We start from the raw sequence: 25,593 nt of genomic DNA, 5'->3' as shown, positions 1-25,593 counted from the left end.
GCACGCTGCAGAATATAGTCACGAGCGAGCCCACACTGTTTCGTAGGAACAGTATTTCTCAATATTTTTTCAATATTTTCCTCAATATTTTTTTTACAGTTCTTCTCTGCAATAGGCTAGCCATAAGAGAGTCTCTGTGTTTGTGTGTCTAATCTTGCCAAATCGATGGACTGCAATTAACAAGAAAATCTTGTGAAACGAATGTCAGCACCCAATCGTCAAGGACGCTGATACACGAAAGAAGATGGTCGTTTGTTCCTACACAGAACTATTTTGATGATGCACACGGAGATGGCAGCATGCGAAACAGAGGATTCATGCAAAGAAGAACTTGACGATAAAGATGATCCAGGTGCTGCACCTTATGGCAACTTCATAAACTATTACACATTTAATCCACCCGAGAACCGTCTGCATCTTATCCCCGTGACACTCCTGCAGGATCTGGGCTACAACGCCAGCCATCAACCCACACTGATCCTGGACGTGGGATGTAATTCGGGGGAACTGAGTGTGGCCCTATACGAACACCTGCAGAAGGCCTCGTCTGAAGGAGAGACACAAGCAGAGGGCAGTCATCTTCTTCACATCTTGGGCTTCGATCTGGACGAGAAGCTTATCCAACGGGCTGAACAAACCAATCCCCTGCCTCAGAACATCTCCTTCGTCCACCTCGACATCACCGAGGACGACAGCCAGAGCCGTCTACTGCGCTACGCAGAACAGCATCGATGCTCCCGCTTCCACGTGTGCCTGTGCCTGGATGTGGGTCCACCTGAACCACGGCGACAAAGCCCTGCTGGAGCTGCTGTCTCGCCTCGCTTCCATCAGCGAGCATCTCCTCCTGGAGGCCCAGCCCTGGAAGTGCTACCGCTCTGCGGCCCGGCGGCTCAGGAAACTGGGCCGCTCACAGTTTGACCACTTCAAGACGCTGAAGATCCGCGGGGACATGGCGGAGCACGCCCGCGCACATCTAGAGAGCTGCTGTGGCATGGAGCTCACGCAGAGCTTTGGCAACACCACATGGGAACGAAGGCTATTGCTATTCAAACGGAAGTAAACTCATATGTTATACTTCGTAGTGGGGAGCTGTTCCTCGTTCATTTTTTTTACAGTACGGGCATAAATCCAACAGAGTGCACCTTGTAATTTATATCAGGCCGCACTCGTTGATGGTGATGTCACCAAGATTGCTGGTCCCTCATTGGCTGTTGATGGTGATGATGGTGACGTCATCACCCAGTCGATGACATCACTCTGTGTTATTTCAAGGGTTTTCCCATTGGATGATGTAAACAAAGACTGACACAAAGACAGACTGACTGACTGACATATATTTTAGCTAATTAGTGTAGTTGCCCAACAGGGGCAACACTATAGTACTACTTTCTTTCTTTCTTTCTTTCTTTCTTTCTTTCTTTCTTTCTACCGTAAATAAACTTCTAGCCAATCAGGAAGCAGCATTCTTGGTGACATCAACATTACATTATAGAGTAAGTCCATAGAGTTCAATGGGGGAGTGGTGCTAGCTGAGGATTTGTCAAGCTTCACATGACAATTTGGCTTTCCAGACAATATCACAATTTCCTTATTATTTATATCAGGTCAGACTTGTTGATGTCACTTCACCAGGACTGCTGGTCCCTCAATGGCTACGGTTTGGAAAGCCCCTCTCTGATTGGCTACGGTGTAAACACAGACGCACAGCTTCCGCCACAGAAACAAAGAACTTGCGCTCTCTGCTGGCGCAAGTAAATACTTTTTATTAGCACATGTATTCCCACATAATGGGCATATCAGCATGCCCATATATGGGCATATAATGATCTCCATTTTTGGGCATGAAAGTGACAAGAACTAGTTCTTGTCTCTGTCAGCTGACAGAGACAAATCTAAAGGGCATGAAAGGGATACAGACTGACAGATACAGAGATCTCCTTATATGGGCATATTAGTCGGATATGCAGCCTGAACCTCTTGTTATCAGTATTTATTTACAAATAAAAAGGATACTGTTGTCCAGATACAGTATGGACTAGTTTGTAATAAAATATGTTAAGTTCTCCATTATCTTTTGCACTCAAGCTAGCAAAATGTGTGACAGGTGTGTTACTGTGTATTCTGTACATTTCCTTTCTTACAATGAGCCCCAGAACTAAGGACAAATGACAATATTCCTTTTTGTTCCTGGGTTGAAGGATGCAACAGGAACTGCATTGCAGTGCAGAGTTCATGAACTGGAGAGACGTATGAACTAGTAGGATGCAATTTGGGGAATTATGAGTGTGGGTTCTTGACAAGTCATCAAACTACCACTCCCCCAATGACTTACTCTATAATGGTGAAATCACAGAGAATGATGCCTCCTGATTGGCTATGTTGACCATAATAGTTTTTGCTGCTTCCTGATTGGCTATGTTTACGCAATGTTTGTGTTCCGGACTAGAACGATAATCTGGTTGCCCTACTGGCAACCACACTAATTATGGAACATATGAAGTGGGATTGCTACAGAAGAAGACACCAATGCAACACTGTGATGTCATAAGACATCATCACGCAATGACGTCACAACATTGTCATCACAATCATGTAATTGCCCTTTAAAATGGATTGTCCAACAAACAAAATGTCATTTGGCATCTTTTATCAACACAAACTGATCTGCCTTCTAACACCTTCCTCTGTAAATCAGTTCCACTGATTCACATTGGTGCTGGGGTGTGGAATGTTTCACTGGACGGTACATCTGAAAGGTGGACAATCAAATTACTTCCATGCTGCTGTGGTAGTCGGACACAAGCTGTACTGCTTTGGAGGAGACAGTGACCGGAACAACAATGATCAGTTTGAGGTGCACATCTTCAACACACTGTCTTTGCGCTGGATGAAGTTAACTCCAGTGAGAACCGGAAGTGAACGTCCACTTGATGTGCCCTCCAGGCGCTACGGCCACACAGCTGTGCTCATAGAGGATATCATCTACATCTGGGGAGGTTCTCCATACTGCAACATTCTTTATGCATTTCATGTCCACACTCACAGATGGTCCAAGCCCAATGTTTCCGGGACTGTTCCAGAGGAGAGGTTCTACCACTCAGCCTGTGTATTGGGGAAGGTCCTGTATATCTATGGAGGATACAACATAGTGACTGGATACTATAATGACATCTACAAGTTGGACACCACCACAATGTTCTGGTCTTTAATTACCACCAGGGGCACTCCACCGCCTGTTTCATCGGGTCACTCTGCCACCATCATTGGGACAGAGATGTTTGTATTTGGGGGCTATGGGGGCGAGGGGTTCTTCTACAACAACATCACAGTTTTTGACACAGAGATCAACTGCTGGCTAAGTACACCTTTGGTACAACTTCTTCCAGAAGGACGAGCAGGTCATTCAGCTTTTGCCTACAATGAAGAGCTGTACATATTTGGCGGCTGCAACGCGAACCAGTACTTGAACGATCTGTGGAAATTGAATCCAGGGACCTTCTCCTGGAAGAAGGTTGAGCCCAAGGGGAAAGGACAAGGTATGATGACTAAGATTTGCTGTTATATGGGAGATCGTACCATCATCTTTGGAGCATACAACACATCCGGTGATCTGTACTACCTAGATTTAAGTCCTAGTCTGAAGACGTTATGCAAGCTAGCAGTTACTCAGTACGGTCTGGAGCAGTCGGGACTCCCACATGACATCAGGTGGGAACTGGAAGTCATGGCTACCAACAGCAACCAACAATCCTCCGACAACGAGGTTGAACCTTAGAAGAATCTGATGATTGAGACGATGAGAAGATGATGAAAATAAGCATGATGGCTTTCGTTGGAAGATACAGATGATGTGTGTTCATACAAGTTGTGATTTGTACACAATATTGTATTTGTTCAAGTGAGTTTTGAACTCAGCAGATTCACATACGATAATGTCATCACCATGACATCACTCATCTCCATGTTTGGGCATATTTGGGCACAGCCAGGTTCAACACACTTATTTGAGGACGTTTCAGATCCTTTTATCATTATTATTATTAATTATGATTATCATATGTTTTTATTTTATTGAGCTTTGTCCAATGTTTGTGGTACGCCCAGGGTCACACTGGCCAAGCTTTGCCGGGGCTCTAAATGAAATCAAGTCATAAATTGCACCTCTCACTTCACATTAGCTTTCCTTTTATTTGGATCTGTCTTTCTTTCTGTCTGCCTGCTTTTAGGGAGATAATCCCGCAAAACTGCTGGACTGATCAGCATCGAATTGCTTGCGGTCACGGCCAGTAGGCCAATAACTATTTCATACCGTGGCTATTTGAAAATAGCAGTTCTACAATCTCACAGCACGATGCCTTGTCAGCTTGTAGATCTGCTATTTTACATTTACATTTTTATTTTTTGTAATTTACTTTTTGTTCTTTGAGTACCTAACACTTTCATACTTTTACTCAAGTATTTCTTTTTAATTCCATACTTTTACTGATACTTGATATATGTACTTTTCCACCACTGATTATAAAATACAAGGTAATCAGCGACCTCTAGTGGCTCATTGCTTTATCAAACTATTGATTTGTCAGAGGCTCATTAATACAGGTTCATTGTTTGACTTGCAGTGAAGAATCGCTCTTGTCTCGAAAATCACTTTATTGCCTCATAATATTTGGGTTATGTGTGGATGTAGGTAGGCTATGACACAAACGGCAGTTTAAATTAATGCAAAGTAATACAGCGCCAGCGGTTATCAGAGGAGGGTCCGGGGACCCCCAGGGGCCTTGAAGGGGTTCTAGGGGGTCCCAGCTAAACCAGTTATTATAGCAAAGACGCAAATCGCATTGTAGATCTGCAACTTTTTTAAAACAGTCCATCCAAAAATAAGGAGTACATTTTCTTTTTGTCTTTCTTCTCTTATGAGGGTCCGTAGCACAAACCTTTTCAGATGCAGTCAAATACAGTTGGGAGAACCACTGAATTAAAGACATCAAATAAACACTCCCAGTGTGTTGAGACCGTGATTGAACAACTCTGAGGCATTGTCAGGGGTGCATCATCCCCCCCATTCAGTCTGAATGGCAGCATGTCTGAATGGAGAGCGCCCCCCATTGACAGACATGCAGCACTTCATGCATGTATATGTATGTATGTATGTATGTATGTATGTATGTATGTATGTATGTATGTATGCATGCATGCATGTATGTATGTACCGGTATGTACTGTATGTATGTAGGCCCATTCATGTATGTATGTATGTATGTATGTATGTATGTATGTATGTATGTACCAGTATGTATGTATGTATGTATGTATGTATGTATGTATGTATGTACTGTATGTATGTAGGCCTATTAATGTATGTTTACACAATGCTGTACCCCCTCCCAATGTATATATGTTCCCCATTTTCAACTTGTATTTGTGACATTTGCTTTGGCAATGTAAACGTATGTTTTCTCATGCCAATAAAGCTCCTTTGAATTGAATTGTATGTATGTATGTATGTATGTATGTATGTATGTGGGTCAGTGACGTGACGCCCCAAAAAATGTGTTTTTAAAAAAACTTTAAATTGCAGGCATAAAAGTTATTTACTTTTGTTCTACTCACTCTCAACCTTATGGAAATACATTTTGTTTTTAGATATTTTATTGGAATCAGACTTTATTCAGCAGTTTGTTGTACTTGTGCCTAAAATCGTCATATGGTGTGACATGAAAATAATTGTTCATAAAATGAAAATGGAGTACATCTTTCTTAAGTTACTCACTTTATCAAAGTCCTTTATCATAACTAACCAGTGATCCACTATAGTTTTTTGAAAATTAATTATATCTGTATATTTTTTTCATAATCGACACTCTGTGTGAGGCCCATGTTCATGATCTTACAACATATTTTAAATGTATTCTGTCAAAACTTTCTCTAAAATTACACAAATATTTGTGACTCTTCCTGATAATATTCTCTATGTAATCCATAAACATTTTTTTGGTTTAATCATTAATAAAGGTATGATTTCTCACTATTTGGAATGTCACACCAAATGATTTAGTGTCACACCGTATGATCATATCTTCATGTGTCAAAGCAAACTGTGTTTTAACCTACCTATTAGTGAGTACTGAACTTTACTGATTGATTAAACAATTACCCAGGATAACATGGCCTTAATATTTCTGAACAGGATATTATTGTAGGGCTTTAACATGGGATAAGAAAGAATTGTAGTAGTAGATGGATGATGAGGATGTGCACAGGAATGCTACGCACACCTAAGTCTTCTGCCGGCCCACGGCAGAAGGATCCTAAAGGGACAATAAGGCGCATAGCCACACTTGGAGCCAAGGCATTGAAGGCAACATTTTATTAACACCAATTAGTGGAAACAGAACTCAGCATTCAGGTAAATTGCTTTTTTCCGAAGTCTCCTGAACTTGAACACAGCATTTTGTGTTGAACAAATGTAATTAGGAATCATGACATTACACCACATCTCCACTAGCTAAAGAGTGCTGGGTTGCGCAACTCTGAAAATAGCTGATCTACAAGCTCTCGCAGCACAACGTGTTGAGAGCTTGTAGATCAGCTATTTTCGCTAGTTTTGTCTCTGGTCCTACCTTAACACTGTCCACTGTCCAGTCCAGTGAGTCAAAGTACAAAAGTATTAGATCAGATTAGATTATACATTTAGACTGTATTGTACATCAGCCAGTCGTATTTGGTGAGGGTAGCAAACCGGCTGCCTTGTTGCGGTTCTGCTATGCCACAGACAACCTCCTGCTCTTCGTAGAAAATGCAGTCTCGCCCCTTTGGCTCCTCTCTCCTTGCTGGGTCATTGTTTAGTTTCTCCCTGTACTTTCTCGTTCTCTCAGCACTTGTCATTTTCCAGCTGACAAAAGAAAATGGAATGTATAGTTTAAGACAAAGAGAAAATATTGTTTAGATTGAAACAATATGTTAAGGTTTCTGTGAAGGGGTTTCTGCTCTGTCTGATGAATTTGAAGTATCACTGAATGAAGCTAAATTACATTTTATGTAAAAATGTTTAAAACAAATGTTTAAATGTACAAAAGAAACATGGAACTTTGTTATTTGTTGTTATATCTGTAGATAAATACAGTATAAATCATATGGTGTGACAGTCAAGTCATATGGTGTGACAAGCAGACATGTCACACCATATGATTAAGTGTCACACCATATTACTGTTTTCTCCATTTAGGTTTACCTTGAGGCTACTATGTACACATTAGCATGCTAACAGCATGCTAGCTATAACAAAGCAGCCTAGATCTACATGGAAATATGACCAAAACTTCAAATAACTTAAGCTTTTTTTAAAGAAAAGGTGTCACACCAAAAGACATCCAGAATGGTGAGTTTGTCAACGTTTCAACAAGATGGCATTTCATGAAAATGTTAAAATCATAACTCACCTCAGACACCTGTCTTGCAGTTGTGCTGGGAGTGCTGAATAGCCTTACAGAAGAAGGACCTCTCTAGCCAATAGGTGTCCAAATAATTGCCTGTTTAATTTTTCCAAACTAGTGTCACACCAAATGATTTTGGGTTGGGGGACAAAATGTTTTTGATCAGAAATGACTGAAAACATTATGCTTTGACTTTGAAAAGATATAGGCTCAAAATAGACATTTTTTTTAGCCTAAATTCATTTTCAAATGATTTTTAGCAATTCTTTTTCTTAGTTTTATTCAAGTTCCCACTTTGAGAAACAAGGTCAGGACAGTCACACCATATGAGTTTTGCCATGTTTGGTTGAAGATTCTGAAGAAATGAGGAATGAAATGTTTTAATCTTGAGTAAGTTCACATAAAGCTTAATGTCCTGCACAATATTCAGAAGGTTTTTGACAAATATATTTTTTATTTATACATGTTTGACACCGAGGACAGCGAAAACGTTACGTCACGTCACCCACCCATGTATGTATGTATGTATGTTTACTACTGGATGGATGGATGGATGGATGGATGGTGTTGTGTTCTAATGTTACTTCACAACTACTGCATGCAGTTACTTATTTGCACCACTTGGTGTCACTGTACCTTACCTGCTTATTAGGTGTTATGAAGAAGGGTGTAACAGGAAGTGACATGTTGTGTTTGTGTATGCCATGCTGTGTTGAAGCCATGCAGAGAACTAACAAAGAATTGTCAATGTGAAGTGAATCCATGCTCTCCAGTGTCTTATTCCTTGCCATCCACCTCTACAGATGGATATTCCATTAGCTATTCTGCATAATGACATCACCAAGCAATGACATCACAAACCAATGTACTTGTCCTTTAAAAGTAATCATACAATTATTGTTGTTTTATGATTACTTTTTAAACATAAACAACTTGTTGGTCTGCATGTCTTGATTTATTTCCCGGTCTGGATTACAATTTACAATTTAGGCATTTGGCAGAATCTATTAATACGAGTGACTTGCAGTAAGCAAGGAAAACACAAGGTCATAAATACAATGCATAGACATGGGAATCTAGGATCATAGGTAAACCAGGAACCTAGCATCAGTCTAAACTAAACAGTAGAATATCCAAAAATCAATAATCTATACATTGAAACTATACGCACTAAAGGATAGGCCTACCAGGTGTAAAAATGACCTGGCATCGGACTACATAACGTGCTATGTAAGGTCACCAAGGCCATGGCAAATGCTACGTAAAGTCCAAGTGGATTAGGTCTTTAGTTGTGTTTGCCTGATCTACGTTTACTTCTGCAACTCTGTGTTGTTGTGTATGTTCTGTTTGTTAAATGAGTTTCCCGGGTGTTTCTTCTGCATCTTATTTTGTAGTAATGTTAGTGCCTTCCTACCTGCCCTTGTACAACATTGTTACCTGTGTTGTCTCATCCCACTATGATTATTGGTTATGTGGTTCACCTGTGTGCTGTTAGTCTCGTCCAATCCTGTGCTGATAGTGCTTTGAGTTTCACCTGTGTCCTGTTAGTGCTGTGTCTACTTAAACCCACCTGTGGTGCCAGGCTCTGGTTAGATGGTCAGTGTCATTTCAGGTTCTTTATCAACAGTCTGAGTGCTTATGTTTAGCATTCCTGTTATGTTGGTCATTAAACCTTTTTGAGGTGAACATTATCATCCTGCATTTGGGTCCTGCTTCACACTCATACATGACATGGTCATTTTGCAACTTGAGCAAGGGCAGACTCATTATGATATCCCTTGAAGCTTGACTGAAACCATGATGTTAATTTGCTGTAGAGCATAGCAGTGGCGACCTAGAAAGCCCAATGATTTCTTCCGCTGATACTTTCAAAACTATTATTTTAAGCCTGGAACCAAGCAAGCCACACAGGATCCTTGTGAATCACAAACACAACACATTTGATTCTGTGTCAGAAAATATTTGAAAACCCCCAAAAAGGGTATTTAGTAAATATAGTATAGAATGAAATATACTAGGAGCTTGGAAGGCTTGGTTCCAGGTTTAAACTATTTAATATAAATATTTTCTGAAACCTCTATGGGTAAAACAATAAATAAATACAAACCTGTGGATGGGTCTGCAACATTTTGACATGAAGTACACGTTTTTGTTTGTTTTTTGGTGTTTAGTTTAATTGACCACATCAAAATAAAATGGAACAGATTTTGATTGTCAATTCAAAACATTGTCTTTCTCATCAGGATGCAATGATCATTTGATTAATTGCACTAACCCATTTATCTCCCACACTTGCTCCCCAGTCAGGTTTCAGTTTGATTGAAAGTAAAAACTGTTATTTTAAACACAAAATGCTATCTCTCACACATATGCCAATGTGCCAGGGGTTGCCTTCCCCTGCAGGCACGTGCAGAGAGAATTGGAGGGGCAGGGGCTCAAGTCTGAGAGGGGCACCTGTCGCCGGCACCCAAATCATTTTGCACATAAATAGCCATATTTAGAGGAATATCATATTTTAAAATAGGAATACAGGATTATACTGAAATTACTCCACCCACTAAATAATATTCATACAAAAGTTACAACTGTTAATAATAATATAATAATAATAATAACACTGGTCTGATACTTTCATCTGCCCACATTCCACTCCAATAGACAGATAACATAACACAGGCACATAACACACTAAGACAATGTTAAAATAATCACTATTATTATTATTATTATGTGCCAGTTCCAACAAATGAATTTCCATTCATGTAATAATGATAATATAATTCTATAAATCAACAAAGAAGTTTAAGATAAGGTGTATGAACAAAATGTTTATTTTCTTTGCTGAAAACATTCTAAAATGCAAATAAAATGTGCATTGTCAGACAGACATACTGTAATATAGAGATCACGCTCCATGGTGTGGCAACCAGTACAACCATCACAAGATAAAAGAGCAACCAAAGAGCATTATAGGATGTTACAGTTTTAGTGATCCATTAAAGTGCAAAACATAAGTATTTACTGTATCTGGATGTTCTTTGCATAAACTCATTTCCTGCGAACCCAAAATCAAAATCCGACCTACTGAAGCTGCGTTATGGATTGTAGTTTGTATTGAGGCTAACGGCTAGCATAGCCCAGTTTCGCATAGAGAAGCCCTGAACTTCCGGTTACGTCATGATCTCATCCTTCTTTTTCACATTCGTTTGTTACAACGGCAGAAGGTAGGAATGACCATTTTTTTCCACAAAAAAATATCCACAAAAATTGCAAAAAAACAAACAAACAAACTTTTTTTTATAAAAAAAAGTCGATCGGCAGAGAGCCCCCTAGTTAGAATGTTGATAGGCCTATGGGAGTTGATCGGCAGAAAAGACAAATACTGACGTTTTTAAAAGAGGACTAAAGACTTTCTTTTTTAACAAAGCTTTTGGTTAGCTCTTAGGTTTTTAAAAACCCTGCCCCGTTTTAACTTGCTTGATTGTTTTATGCAAATGTCTTATCTTATGTTATTTTCAGTGTTGGGTGCAACGGCGTTATAACTAACGACGTTACATAACAACGTTAGTTTGACGGTAGCGGAGTAACCTAATGAGTTACATTTTACAATATAACGGTTAGTTACTTAGTTACATTTTCAGTGTCCCATTTTCACTGTTCATTTTGTTGCTACCGATTAAAAAAGAAGCCCCGAGTCACATTTCCTCCTTCTGTCTTATTCTGTCAACAAATACACGTGTGAAAGGGGTGTGTGTAGCTGTCTGTCTGTCTGTCTGCCTGTCTACCTCCCTCGTATGTCAGCCAAGCGCATTCCTTTCATCTCTGCAGCTCTGCAACGCACGTCATCTTGAAACCAGGAAATCAAATCACTCACTGTTGTTGACTTCTGGTTCTCTGTCCATGTCCCACGAAACAACAACAGAAGCTGCTGTGTCCGTCTGTAATATAGCCTACGTGTTGATCCGTCCTCACAACGGGGAGATATTAGTAGCGTCCGTGCCTTTAGTTGACCGTGTGTAAAAGTCTGCGTCGGCAGGGTAGGGTTACTGTACATCATCGGATTGTATCTGGACGGCGGACAACGGTGGATTCGGACCCCGGCCATTTAACTCCGGTATAGAGCCTCCATAACAACGCCACGGCACCAAGGTACTGTACAGTTTAACGCTGGGGAGCGTTGGTCTTTTGAAGAGGACTCATGAGCTAAAAGGAGGCTGCACTCTTGTCTTTTTTATGTTTACCAAACTTCCATGCAGATGGGTTTTAATGGTCGGTAACGGAAAAAGTAGCTTGTTAAGTTACAATTGTCATTGGGTAGCGGGGTAACGTAACGGATTAGTTTTTCAAGTCAGTAACTAAAGTAAATGTAACGATACCCAACACTGGTTATTTCATTTTTTTCTCTGTACTGTAGCACTTTGAGGTTTGCTGTCAAATGTAAAGTGTATTACAAATAAAATGTATTAGTAGGAAGTGAGGTCAGAGTGAGCTCAGGGAGCAGAGTTTCAGAAAAAACAAACACCGTTCTCACTCACTGGATCACCAAAATAAAATGCATGTTTTTTTCCATGTTCGAATATACTATGGGATTACAACAACAATAAGTGTTTTGCCATTGCATGGCAGGCACACTTAATTAAACTATAATGAAAAATGTGGGCAATCAGGATTGTCCGAAAAACGGGGACTGTACTATCCCAGAAATCATAAAGTCACTGAAGTCCTCGTAGCGGCAAACGCAGGATCAATGCACAGGGTGTTGCCTCTGGAAACACCCTCTTCTGGTTCTCCAGCGGTGCATGAAGGAAGTCTAGCATGGGGGATCTGTGGAAGCCAAGTGGTGGAATGCATTCCCCTCCCGTCACTAAACGGAGAACATCCTTCAGCTCCAAGTGGACTGGTTGGGCTCCATCGACCTCCAGCACTGCGTCTCCCGCTGTAAGATGTAAAGATGTGATGTTATTGCATTTAAAGTGACAATAATGAATTAGCCCCTACAAAGTTGCACATAGTACACATAGAAACCTTCCACATGGCATTAACGTGTCATGAATTGTGAATCATGTTAGGGATATTTCACTTTTTTCTGTCAAATGTGGTACATACTGTACCCTCTACATCAGAGAGCCAGTCTCGGAAATAACTGACTGCTAGCTCTTCTGATTGTCGTCTGGAGCTTCCCTGCACAGCATAGGTCACTGTGAACAGCTTTCTCAGCTCTGCTGCGGTCAGCACCGCAGGGGAACCAGCAAACTGGCCGTGTAAGGCAGGGCTGTCCTTAAGGGCCTGGAGAACACCAAGCTCTTGCATGCCCTCACACAGCCTTTAAACATTTGATAAAAAAGATAGCATTGTTTTGGTGTCATTAACACACAGGCATCCAACCCAAGTGTCTGCTTTAGTAGTGTACTGTTCATAAAAAAGAAATAAAATAATCAGTTGGTGAGACTTTGTGTACACATTACACTGTTTCTCTGAATAACACACTGTAGTGCATGTTAATGTTATACACAGCATATTTTTTTTTACAATAGTTGAAAGACAAAACAAAACTATAAGACAGATGTTTAACATCTTTTTATTTTCTTTGAAAAAGAAATGCTACACTCAGGCCCAGCCATTCTGTCCACTCAACAAGACAGGTGCTCAGTAAGCACTCTGTCCTGTTGCCCCTTTGCCTCCAGACTTGTTCCTTAACATACGCCAGGCTCTCTCAATATGTTGCGTGTAGTCTGGGATCACTTCACTTTTCGGGCTTGTAACCGCTCTGGAGTGGAAACCACAACACGTCATGTTGTAGTACTCAAAGGACTACAATTTGCCGGAAAGATCAAACCGGATTCAGTTTTAACCCAAAATATTCCCCTGCGCTCAAGGACATACTTTTAGGGCCTACCTAATAAACTCCTCGTTGCGGAGTAGTTTTGTTTTTGAAAAATGGGTTTGGTATATGCATCTTTTAGTCCAACTTTTTAGCGACTGGCAAGACCACACTGGGCTACTCAAGCATTTTAACACATGGGCTGCTAAGGTTTATAACATTTATAGCTGTTGCTGCTGCCACCATTGACTTACGCTTTGTTTTGACGTGCCTCGCAAGCTTCGTGCGTGTGCACGTGCGTGTCCAGAGAAGATTGAGGAGGATAATCCATTTGTTTACAAACGCTCAAGAAACTAAAATCCAAAAATCGCGGTAAAATCGCTGTAAAGTGTCGCCGTGAAAACAATCAGCTCTCTGCTTCCATGGGGCTGTTTTCACTTCATTCTTAGATAAAGCCGTTCTTATGTTTCAAAGTAGAATCTAAAGCAATGTTAATCCTTCCGTGATGTCTTCCCTAGAGGGGCTGCCTGCACTGACTGGGTGACGTAATGGACTCAGGTCATGCAAAGGGCAGCTGCAGTCTCAAAAAGTTAACTGTTTGTTGCCTTGTGTGTGAACGAGATAACTTCCTGTGGCAGGGGGACACCTAGTGGCCATAACTCGTCCCTGAACGAGTTTGGCTCCCCAAGTGTTAATAGGGATTGGGGAAACAAGCGGTGGTAACCAAATCAAAGCGAAGCCGCTTCTTCTAGTGGTTTCTGCGCTTTGGGCGGAAACCAAACGGCCTGTTGTGAACGAACACCAGGCTTGGCGAGGTTATGTTGCGTGTGAGCACATGTGCGTGGTTCCACAAACCAGCGAGAACGGTTCACCGTCTTGTGATTGTAGCCAAAGTCAGACAGTGTACGGTAGGGCCTCCATTCATCGCTCACAATAGTTGAGCCTATCCACACATGGTGAAGGATGAGAGGGATAAGGTCTTTTCGACCACGTTTGTCGACAAGGCGCAGCACTGGTTTGGCCCTCCTGTTCGGCTGCACACCCACCATGCCAAAGACCCACTTCTTTCTCCTCCAAGTCTCACCCACTCTTCCTCTTGCATACTGTTGTAATAACAAAGTTGTAAATAAGAGTCTTGCTCAGGGACACACATCGACATTGCTACCCTGGCCGGGAATCAAACCAGGGGCTACGAGGGAATCTGGTTTCTTTGGCGGGCTCCCTAACCATTCAGCTATGCTACCTCAGATAACTCATTGCAAACAGCTCGGAGTTTATCATGTTTAATGCGGTTATGATTCTGACATACATATGGTCGTTTCACCTCTCTGGGGGTCTCGTAAGGCCCACAATGGCCTGCAAAGGTCAAGAGGTCACGGGTTGAGAGAGAGAGAGATACACTGTTAATATCCCACAAAGGAGTATTGAGTATAAGTGTCTCAATGTTATGTCAAATGCAGGTAAACATACTTGAAATACCCAATATGGAAACAGGCCATCCTCCAGGTCAGGGGTCAGGGCATTTGCAAACTCTCCCATATATGACAACAAGGGTAACTGGTAGATAGAGATATATACCTTTAATATCACACACACACACACACACACACACACACACACACACACACACACACACACACACACACACACACACACACACACACACAGATGGAGAGGGATAATGTCTTGAAATACCTGAGAGCTGGCTTGATCAGATGTCCCCTGGCTGGCTTCAGGGGCCATGTCATCACTGGTGATGTTGTCAATGAATTGACTGATCCTCTTTTGCTGAGGGCAAGAATATAAAAGACAATCAGACAAAAAACAGACAGACAGACAGACAGACGAACATAATACAGACCTCTACTTGTTTTTTCTCCTCATAGAGGGCCTTGTAATCCTCCCTATGAGGAGGAGGAGGAGGAGGAGGAGGAGGAGGAGGAGCCGTGGAGGTTGAAGGGACCTCCTCATCGTACAACATTTGTAATGGTACCAGCGGACGACCTGCCCGCAGAAGGGCAAGCTCTTTCTTCAATTTTGCCCAAGTGGCCTGTTTTCAAAAAAAAAATTAAGTGACGGGCGGGCATGTTTTCCTGTTTGGAGTGGACTATCAAATTGCGTTTAAAAAGAATTTTGGCCGCTGTTAGGCAGCGGCCTCCATCACGTTAGTTAGCATGCAGCTAGCAACGTAGCTGCTAAGCTAGCTAGCATGCTTAAGTAAACAGTAAAAGTAACGTCGATTGCTTTGGCTGCTAAGCTAGCTAGCATGCTTAAGTAAACAGTAAAAGTAACGTCGATTGCTTTGGCCAAAAGAAAGGTTAGCAGTCTGGGACATTTTCAGCAAGATTAATAATGCAATGGCCTAAACAATTGTTGAGTATAAATATTGCACAAGTACACGGTTTCTTAGATTTAGTTTTTACTCACCTAAACCCACTCTACGCATCTACGAGGCGTGCAGCCATGTTGGGTCTCCGGAAGTGACGTCACTGTTTGGGCACGTTGCCTTTGAGGTCCGGTTGCCACACCCCTAGATACGTGATAATACCATGGATAATACATTTTGCATATCAACATTAATTGATATACTAACATTAATTGATCTTTACACGGTTGATCTACATTTAAAACATACATATTGTAATATTTTGATATTGACGTCCTAGATGTTGCTGATATTAATCGCCTTTATTTGACTACACTACATAGACAGTTCTCAGTTCACCACACATACCATATGTGGCTTTCTATTGCTATAAAGTAATTAATCTAAAAATAACTGAAAATTAGAGACTAACACATTTCTACTTATTTATAGGCTACTGAGCAAGTAGGCCTATCATCCTCTCAGAACATTTTGTTTTGTCCTATTGGCTATTAATCCATCATCAAGAGTGAGAGTCCTTGTCAATTGCAAAAGTATTAGTATTAAGTGTATGTGAAACAAAGCATGTTTCCCTCTATCCTGTAAAATAACAATTATTGAAGAAACATGCTTTTTTTTAGACTATGGAGACTTTGTGGTTCTTTTAGGTTTGGCGGTTATATATGTCTATACTATATTAAAAGGATTAATTTGGGTAAAAAGCTTGTTAGAATCACTCCAGGGATGTATTAAACATGTTTAGGATTCATTTAGAATTGGGGTAGTAGTGCTACTTTAATTCACAGCAGATCTGACTGAAAGCAAATTATGTAAACTCTGCCACCTAGCAACCTTTTTAAAATAGATTTTAAAAAAAAGACACCAACCCCACTCTCAAGATTTAGCAGTGAAAAAACGAATAGCATCACAAAGGTAATTATATATAGCCAGTATAGCCAGTATGAATGACCTTGGTGGTGTTCACTTAGTTAACTCTGGTCTAAAGCCAGACAATTTCATTATTCAATATCAAAGTAAACACCTGTCATCATGCACAAATTTCAATCATGACACATTTTCAATTATAAGAAACATAACACATAAGAAGGCATAGTTCTGTAGTGTTTTCCCCTCACTACAATATATACACACACTAGTGCAGTCTGTAGTGGTTCTCAATGTGGATTCTAGGGAATTCTCTGACAGTATACAACTGGAACCTGGAAGTCCATTTTTATACAGCCAGTTAAGGGGAGACATTGAAATCCAAGTTAGAGAAACAGTGCTCTAGTCTAGTGTTTGCAAGTGCAACAACAAAGACAATACAACACAGGGCAACATGTAGAACAACACTGCCTTTTTAAATGCAATTAATTCAGGTCTTTACATTTTTTAAAGACAGCCTGTCCGACTTAACATTTAAAACAGTTTCTCAATTTGCTATTTTTAAAACATTTACAAAACATGTAACAAACTAACATAAAAATTATGTAAGGTAAATGCACATTTCTAAAGTGAAAAATTAAGTACTTTAATACAGGGGTCTTCAACATTTTCAGGCCAAGGACCCCTTAGCTGAGAGAGAGATGAAGCAGGGACCCCCACAACCTGTTCATAGATTCCATATAGTTTCATGGTTTGACAGCACAATCATCAGTATATTTTGGATTCATGTCAATTTGTGTTTTCAGATATTTAACCACTTAAACTGTCAATTCTTAACTTGACCTTTCACTCTGTACTTTGCTCTTTTCCCCCTCTACACCAAAGTTCTCAGAATATGGACACTAGGGTTCAAGTGGTTAAAGGGGAAGACCAGCCATTTTCAATATTGAACTATGTCATTAATATACCTTAGAGGAGTTGTGTGGAAATAAAAAAAAAGGTTCCCCCTCTTCTGTGTTGCCTAAAACTGACGGATTGATTTTGGGGTTTGTATTGCAAATCACAACTTGATGACACATTGTACTTTACAATACAAACCCCAAAATCAATCCTCCAGTTCTAGGCAATACGGAAGAGGGTGAACAATATTGGGGGAGTTCAATATTGAAAATGGGTGGTCTTTCCGTTTAATATAAAAAACGTCACTCTCTGCCCAGAATGGCCAGCAAGACATCAACGCCAGTCAGACGGAAGACACGGTTGCCAAACCCCTCAGTTTGGCATTCTTCATTGGGGCATCTTGTCGAGTCTGCCGTCCACTGCCCCACACAGGTCTCGCACCCGATGAGGGTGGCGCAACATGGCGCCACCATCGGGTTCACCATGACAGCTGCAACATGCAGAGAAAAGCATCATTAGAACATTAAATCATTATTGTAATGGAAGCAGCAACAAGCATTTCTCAAGCACTTCAAAACACTTGGAGGACCCCTGCTGATTCAAGCCATTTTAAATTCTGGAACCTATTATGTTCAGATTCACCAAGCTTTTGTGTAGAAGGAGATGTTATCAGCAGGTTCTACACAGTATCAGCTATACAGATGTAAGCAACATTTAATTCATAATCAAGTTACCAACCTCGGCAGATCTGGCAGCTGAAATGTGCCCTCAAACTCCTCACTTGTTCCACAGTGAGGTGGTGCATCTGGTTTTCGCGGGCCAGCTGTCCAAGTTCTTGGAGAGAAAAATACCCAATTTCTCGACTATGGCCTGTACATTTCAGCACGCATTACCTCCGCCTCCTGCTGCCGTTGGCGCTCCTCCTCCTCCTCAGCTCCTCGTAAGATTGCTGCGTCAACGCAATGATCCTCCGGGCGTTCTGGCGCCAAAAACCCAGCCCTGAAGAGAGAAGATGGGAGTTAATTTGAAAGACCACCTTTCAGGGTGTTTTCTCCATTCCTTGCAGAAATACATTGGTTGTTAATCAATCAGTCAGTTTGCAAAGTATATGAAAATAAGTTGATAAAAGAAATCATCCAGATGAGAACAAGAATGAATATACAACATATTTTTTTTTGTTTTGAAACATACCACTCGTCCCGCTGGAAGGTAAAATCCGGTTCCCTGTTGTGTCTGTGAGCACAAAGGTGTCCTCGGACCCCAAATCCTCCCTAACCTTCCGGACCATGGTCCTGACATTGGCCTCTTCGGCCGTGTAAGGGACATAGATGGTTGGACCGTCTACAAAGAGGGCCCCGGCTTCCACCCTTCCGACTGAAATCCTCCTAGACAGAAAGAGAGATCCAATAATTAGTTCTTTGGTCATTAACCTTTTACTAGGACAAATGAACTTGTGATATCCTTTTAGACCAGAATGTCTGACTGCACCCATGCTGAGATTAATTTACAAACCTAATTGAAGGGGTGCCGTCACCTAAAGGGCTCGAGGGGCAGATTACACTGACATGAGCTTCCCTTAAAACAGTCTGAAGCTCATGTCACAGTGTAATCTGCCCCTCGCCCCCCAACAACAGCTGACCAGTACAGTAAGTAGTCCAAGTACAGTAAATTAATTTGATTGGCTTATAATTGCGCATTCCCACAATGATATCAAGAACATATTAACTTTATTTTAAGATTACTTCTTAAAGATACAGTATTACCCCGTTAGGTGACAGTACCCTTTTAAGTAATTCATCAACAAATAGAAATAAATATTATGTTTGCGTTTAACACTAATTAATGTTTTTTTCTCAAATGTTTCTTTGGCTCTACAATTACCCTCACAACACACATATATATATATATATATACACACATATATATATATATATACACATATATATATATATATATATACACACATATATACATATATATATATATATATATATACACACACACATATATATATATATATATATATATATATATATATATATATATACCGGTATATATATATATATATATTTTTTTTTAGGTTGAAACAAACCTGGTGTATGTGCTGGCCTGTGGGGGTGGTCTGGGACGAACAGCTTGTGGACGGTCTGCCACTGGCCTGGCCTGGAACTGAAAACCCCTGGCCCCGTTTGGTGGCTGTGGAGCTCCACCTGCCTCCTCTCCACACACCTCAAATCTGGCACCTGCGAGGTTTGGCAGGTTTCCTTGTGCGTTGGGCAGAATTACCACCCCGTCCTCATTCATTAGGTGAATTGATGATGGCACAAGCTGCAATTACAATGACATGGATTGTGTTATACTTCATGTGTCACTCACTCAAGAATTATGTACAAGGTGGTGCTGCCCATGACAATATGGTAGTTAAAAGAATTTATACAATAATAATTCCTTACCAGGCTGTCATTCAATGTTGGTAGCACTTTAAACTAAGGTGCTGTTAATAAACATTTATTAACAGTTATTAAGATCATTTATTAATGTTAATAAGTATATGTATAAGAAGCTTATTAATGTTTGTAAGCAATCTAACAAACATTTATTAATCGTTGAGAGGATGTTAATAAGACAATTAATAACCGTTAATAGGTGATTTAAAAGACGCTTATTAACCTTATTACTTGTTTATAAACATCTGTAAGGCATTCAAAAAGTTAATAGGAGGTTTATAAGACATTTATTAACTGTTAATTGATTATTTATAAGACACTTGAAAAACGTTTTTATTTTTCTAAAACGTTTTTAAGGAATATAATAAACATTCATAAATTGTTAATAACCATTAATAAAAGTTAATAAGATATTTACATAGCATTAATTAACAGTTTAATAGATGTTAATAAGATATTTACACAGCCTTAACTAACCGTTATTAGTTTACTGAACCGTTGGTAAGGGAACTAATAAACATTAATACATTGATAATAATATATTAAGGTAACTAAAAAAGGGTCTTATAAACAGTAACAAACCCTTATAAGATGCTTGAAAACCACATTTATTCTTAATAAATGTTTATAAGGAATTTATAAATCATTAATAATATTTATTAAATGTTAACATATGTTAATAAGATGTTCATAAAGCTTTACTTAACCGTTAATAAGTTACCCTAAGTTAACCTAACCGTTGGTAAAGGATCTAATGAAAATTAATAGAACTGTTTATAATATATTATTAAACTGTTAATAGGGTATGAAAAAGTCTTATGCACTTGGTTTAAAGAGGAACGGTCATTTATTAACTAGAAAACAGAATTACAAACATCAACAACTTGTTAACAATGTATGTATTAACACTTAAATAGGCAGGAAGTGGGAACAGTCATCTATGAACATTTATAAACCACTTATAAGAACTAAACAGTGTCTATTAACATTAACAAATTGGTAATGTTGGCACTTATTAACACATTATTAGACATTTAGCAGGTACTTGGTTTAAAGTGGGGACAGTCATCTATAAGCATTTATATAGGCTTTAAAAACACCTAAACAGAGTCTTATTAACATTAATCAATTGTTAACAATGCACTTATTGACGCGTTAATAGGCATTTTGCAGGTACTTGGTTTAAAGTGGGAACAGTCATCTATAAACATTTTTAAACAACAAAACAGTGTCTTATTAACATTAAAAGACTGTTAACAATGCACCTATTAATGTATTAATAGGCATTTTGCAGGTACTTGGTTTAAAGTGGGAACAGTAATCTATAAACATTTATAAACACATTATAAGAACTAAACAGTGTCTTAATAACATTAACAAATTGTTAAAAAGGCACTTATTGACGCGTCAACAAGCATTTCACATGTACTTGGTTTAAAGTCTAATGTTAGTCATCTGTAAACATTTATAACCATGTTAACAACTAAACAGTGTCTTATTAACATTAACACATTATTAACAAATCACTTATTAACACGTTAATATGCATTTTGCAGGTACTTGGTTAAGTGGGAACATTCATCTATAAACATTTATAAACAACTAAACAGTGTCTTAATACCATTAACAGACTGTTAACAATGAACCTATTGACGTGTTAATATGCATTTTGCAGGTACTTGGTTTAAAGTGGGAACAGTCATCTATAAACATTTTTAAACAACAAAACAGTGTCTTATTAACATTAAAAGACTGTTAACAATGCACCTATTAACGTGTTAATAGGCATTTAGCAGGTAGTTGGTTTAAAGTGGGAACAGTAATCTATAAACATTAATAAACACATTATAAGAACTAAACAGTGTCTTAATAACATTAACAAATTGTTAAAAAGGCACTTATTGACGCGTCAACAAGCATTTCGCATGTACTTGGTTTAAAGTCTAATGTTAGTCATCTGTAAACATTTACAACCCCTTTCACAACAACTAAACAGTGTCTTATTAACATTAACACATTAATAACAAATCACTTATTAACACGTTAATATGCATTTTGCAGGTACTTGGTTTAAAGTGGGAACAGTCATCTATAAACATTTACAAACAACTAAACAGTGACTTATTACCATTAACAGACTGTTAACAATGCACCTATTGATGTGTTAATAGGCATTTTGCAGGTACTTGGTTTAAAGTGGGAACAGTCATCTATAAACATTTTTAAACAACAAAACAGTGTCTTATTAACATTAACAGACTGTTAACAATGCACCTATTAACGTGTTAATAGGCATGTTGAAGGTACTTGGTTTAAAGTGGGAACAGTCATCTCTAAACATTTATAAACCACTTATAAGAACTAAACAGTGTCTATTAACGTTAACAAATTGTTAATGTAGGCCCCTATCAACACGTTAATAGACATTTTGCAGGTACTTGGTTTAAAGTGGGAACAGTCAGCTATAAACATTTTTAAACAACAAAACAGTGTCTTATTAACATTAACAGACTGTTAACAATGCACCTATTAACGTGTTAATAGGCATGTTGAAGGTACTTGGTTTAAAGTGGGAACAGTCATCTCTAAACATTTATAAACCACTTATAAGAACTAAACAGTGTCTATTAACGTTAACAAATTGTTAATGTAGGCACCTATCAACACGTTAATAGACATTTTGCAGGTACTTGGTTTAAAGTAGGAACAGTCATCTATAAACATTCATAAACCCTTTAACAGCAACTAAACAGTGTCTTATTAACATCAACAAATTGTTAACAATGCACTTATTAACGATTAGACATTTCACATCTAACATTGCCAGAATACATTGTTACAAAAGTTGATTTACCAATTATCTTACCAGGGAAGGGTTATGTGGGGAAACAACAATCAAATGTGAAAGAATGATGGCATATAAAACAATGTTTTAACCAAGGAAGCACTTACATTATTTGTTTTCCCTATAGACCCAACACTGTATCAATTGCCTTACTTTACACCCTTTTTTGTTCATATACTTGGTCCTAACTAATGCTCATTATGTTTTGCTATCATTGGCTGTGAACAGTTCAGACACCGGCCTACTAGTGACATCCTATTCCACGGACAGGACCCTAACGAAGCAATTATGGTCCTAAGGGTCAAATTCGTTCTCCTGCTATACCACTAAAATGTGGAACGCCCTACTGAAGGCCTTAAAGGAGTGCAAATCCCTAACGTGCTTTAAAACGGCCCTGAAGAACCACTTACAGGCGGCAGCTGCTCCAAACTGGTAACAACTATCCTGTAGATAATGTTTTTTTCCATTTTGAGCATTTGTGTGTAATTAGGCTATATGAACATGGAGAACATGTTGCCAGTTGACTAAAAGGTTGTGTCCAATTTGGGTATTAAAATAAATGCCAATGCATTCCTCCTACTGATGTTCTATCCTACTGGCTCATCTGCCAGTGCAGAGCCCCCATCAGAAGGACAATCTAAAAAAAAAAACGAACATTTTAAACTGGCATTTCTTCCTCTGCCTAGGGAATGTGTGCAATATTTCACTTGCATTGCACTCTGTGTTCATGATTTGAGGCATTTTGTTCAAAAGGGAGCACACTTGCAAACTTTGGAAGCCAATCTTAGCCAAACAGGATGGAATTTGAAAAATCTGAAAGACCTGTTTCGTTTAATAACACTGATTGGCGTGATTTTTGGACAAAATCGGTAGAAGTACTGTCCAAAAATGTGTTTTGCACACATCAGCCTCCTGGTGGCGCCATAACAGGCCCATGCCGAAAATTGTGCAGAGGTTCTGCTCTGGCACCCAAGGAGTGTGAGTGCTCAGTTTCGGCCTGGCAGAGAAAATGGGTTTGGCGCTATAACAGCAGAGGTTCAAATAATTCTTTTTATCTTCACCTATTACAGAGGGGACGGAAGTGCAGCAGGACCATTTTAGTAATACATTTATACTGAAAATTTAAATAATGAATAAATAAATATATATTTTTTTTGAATCCAGCAAAAATGTCATGGACCCCCTGCAGTACCTCCGGGCACCCTAGGGGTGGTGGACCCCCTGTTGAGGAACTCTGATTTAAGTCTTGAGAGTATAAAATGAAAACAAATTGGCTTGCTCTTGCTCTCAAGGTCCATTGGGTTACCAACTCTCCTTCATTTAGCTGGGTACCACCTGGAACCCCCTCAAGGACCACTGGTGGTCCCCGGACCGCTGGTTGAAAACCACTGACCTATTAGATGCAATATTATCCTTTTTAATACTGTATTAATTCCCATTATACCATATGTATTCCCCTTTAAAGGTGATACACCATGAAATTTCACTTTTCCTATTTTAAAACCTTTTTTTGGGGTCCCACTAGCACCTTCTATCCTCACAAAGTCCCATTTCTAACCGTTGTGTGGTTGGGGGGGGGGGGGGCGCAGTTGAGGCCAAAGGTGGTACTGCAGCTGAAATGCTCTGAGAGCCATTCAAAAATGAGAGAGGCTCTCTATTCAGGAGTGGTAATTTAGCCTCAAACCTTTTGAAAAACATAAACAATATGACATATATTGTTGGGACATAAACAATATGACATAAATACTTAAATGCATGGTGTATCACCTTTAACTATGAATTGAACTATTAATACTTACTCAATAGCAATGTAGTTGTAGCTACTACAGAGCATCACAGTGACTTAATCCATTCAAACCGAGTGGTTTTGATGTAGACACATTATGTAAACCAGGGGTCTTCAATGTTTTCAGGCCGGGGACCCCCAAACTGATGGGGAGATGGAGCAGGGACCCCCTACCACCTCGTAGGGTGGGGGGGTCGGGGCTACGACATATTTTTTATTTTAAACATGTACAAGTTACAGCGAGCAGGATGGGCCGTACCACTACCATTTCTAAACATATACTACTTATTAACTGAGAACCAATGTCAATAATATCAACAATCTGTCAATTGCATAGTAATCATGTATTCAAGCTATTCAAAATGGATAGAATCAATATTTTATTTTTAAACATAAATGTGAAAAATGAAAAAAAAAAAAAAAAACATTTTTTGAAACCTTTTTTTTTTTTTTTTTTGCAATAATTTCGCGGACCCCCTGCAGTACCTCCGCGGACCCCCTGGGGGTCACGGACCCCCTGTTGAAGACCCCTGATGTAAACTAAACAATAAGTGCTTGGCTAGCCTGCTGCAACACCACATTTGATACAGTTAGCTAGATTTAATAGCTTAAATAGCTTCTCATACATTACCACAATGATACAGAGTGCACCAAAGCATGTTTCAACAATAGACACAAAGGTCTCAAACCCCTCATTGTTTTTAAGAAAGATATCTGGGCATAAATAGGAAGCAAAGTAGCTAGCAGCAGGGATAGCAACAGGCCTGAGGCCTGTATGCTAGCTATGTGTTATCAACACAATTACTTTTCCCTTCAGGTTCACAAACTCAAATGAGAAAAGTTCTTGTTAGCTTACCAAGGGAGATGCATCAAAGACCAATGCTGTGCTGCTCTTGCAGTGAATAAAGGTGAAGAAAAAAAACGTTTTCACTGAGGTAGTGTGCTAACCAAATATTTAGCAAAAACGATTTTGCTTCTTTCTCTCTAAAAGTAGCTTTCTTCATAAACCTTCTAGTTCTGTTCAATCAAAGTCACTTCTCAATCAAACATCATCACTTCAGAATTAATTGTGTTCACTCAGAAAACCATCTCATGTCCTCTCTCATGCAGC

At 39.4% G+C, this 25,593-nt stretch overlaps 1 pseudogene across 1 annotated transcript; it reads left to right on the top strand.

Annotated features, from left to right (window-relative positions):
* Positions 1-291: 291 nt before the first annotated feature.
* LOC308290278 (pre-miRNA 5'-monophosphate methyltransferase-like) lies at positions 292-1,060 on the top strand (annotated as a pseudogene). The gene has a single exon. The product of its transcript is annotated as a pre-miRNA 5'-monophosphate methyltransferase-like (transcript).
* Positions 1,061-25,593: the final 24,533 nt, after the last annotated feature.

This window comes from Nannobrachium achirus (genome assembly GCF_963921795.1).
Source record: "Nannobrachium achirus genome assembly, chromosome: 8".
Lineage (NCBI taxonomy): Eukaryota > Metazoa > Chordata > Actinopteri > Myctophiformes > Myctophidae > Nannobrachium > Nannobrachium achirus.
Note: the sequence above shows the minus strand (reverse complement) of the source record. Positions and strands in the feature narration are given on the sequence as shown.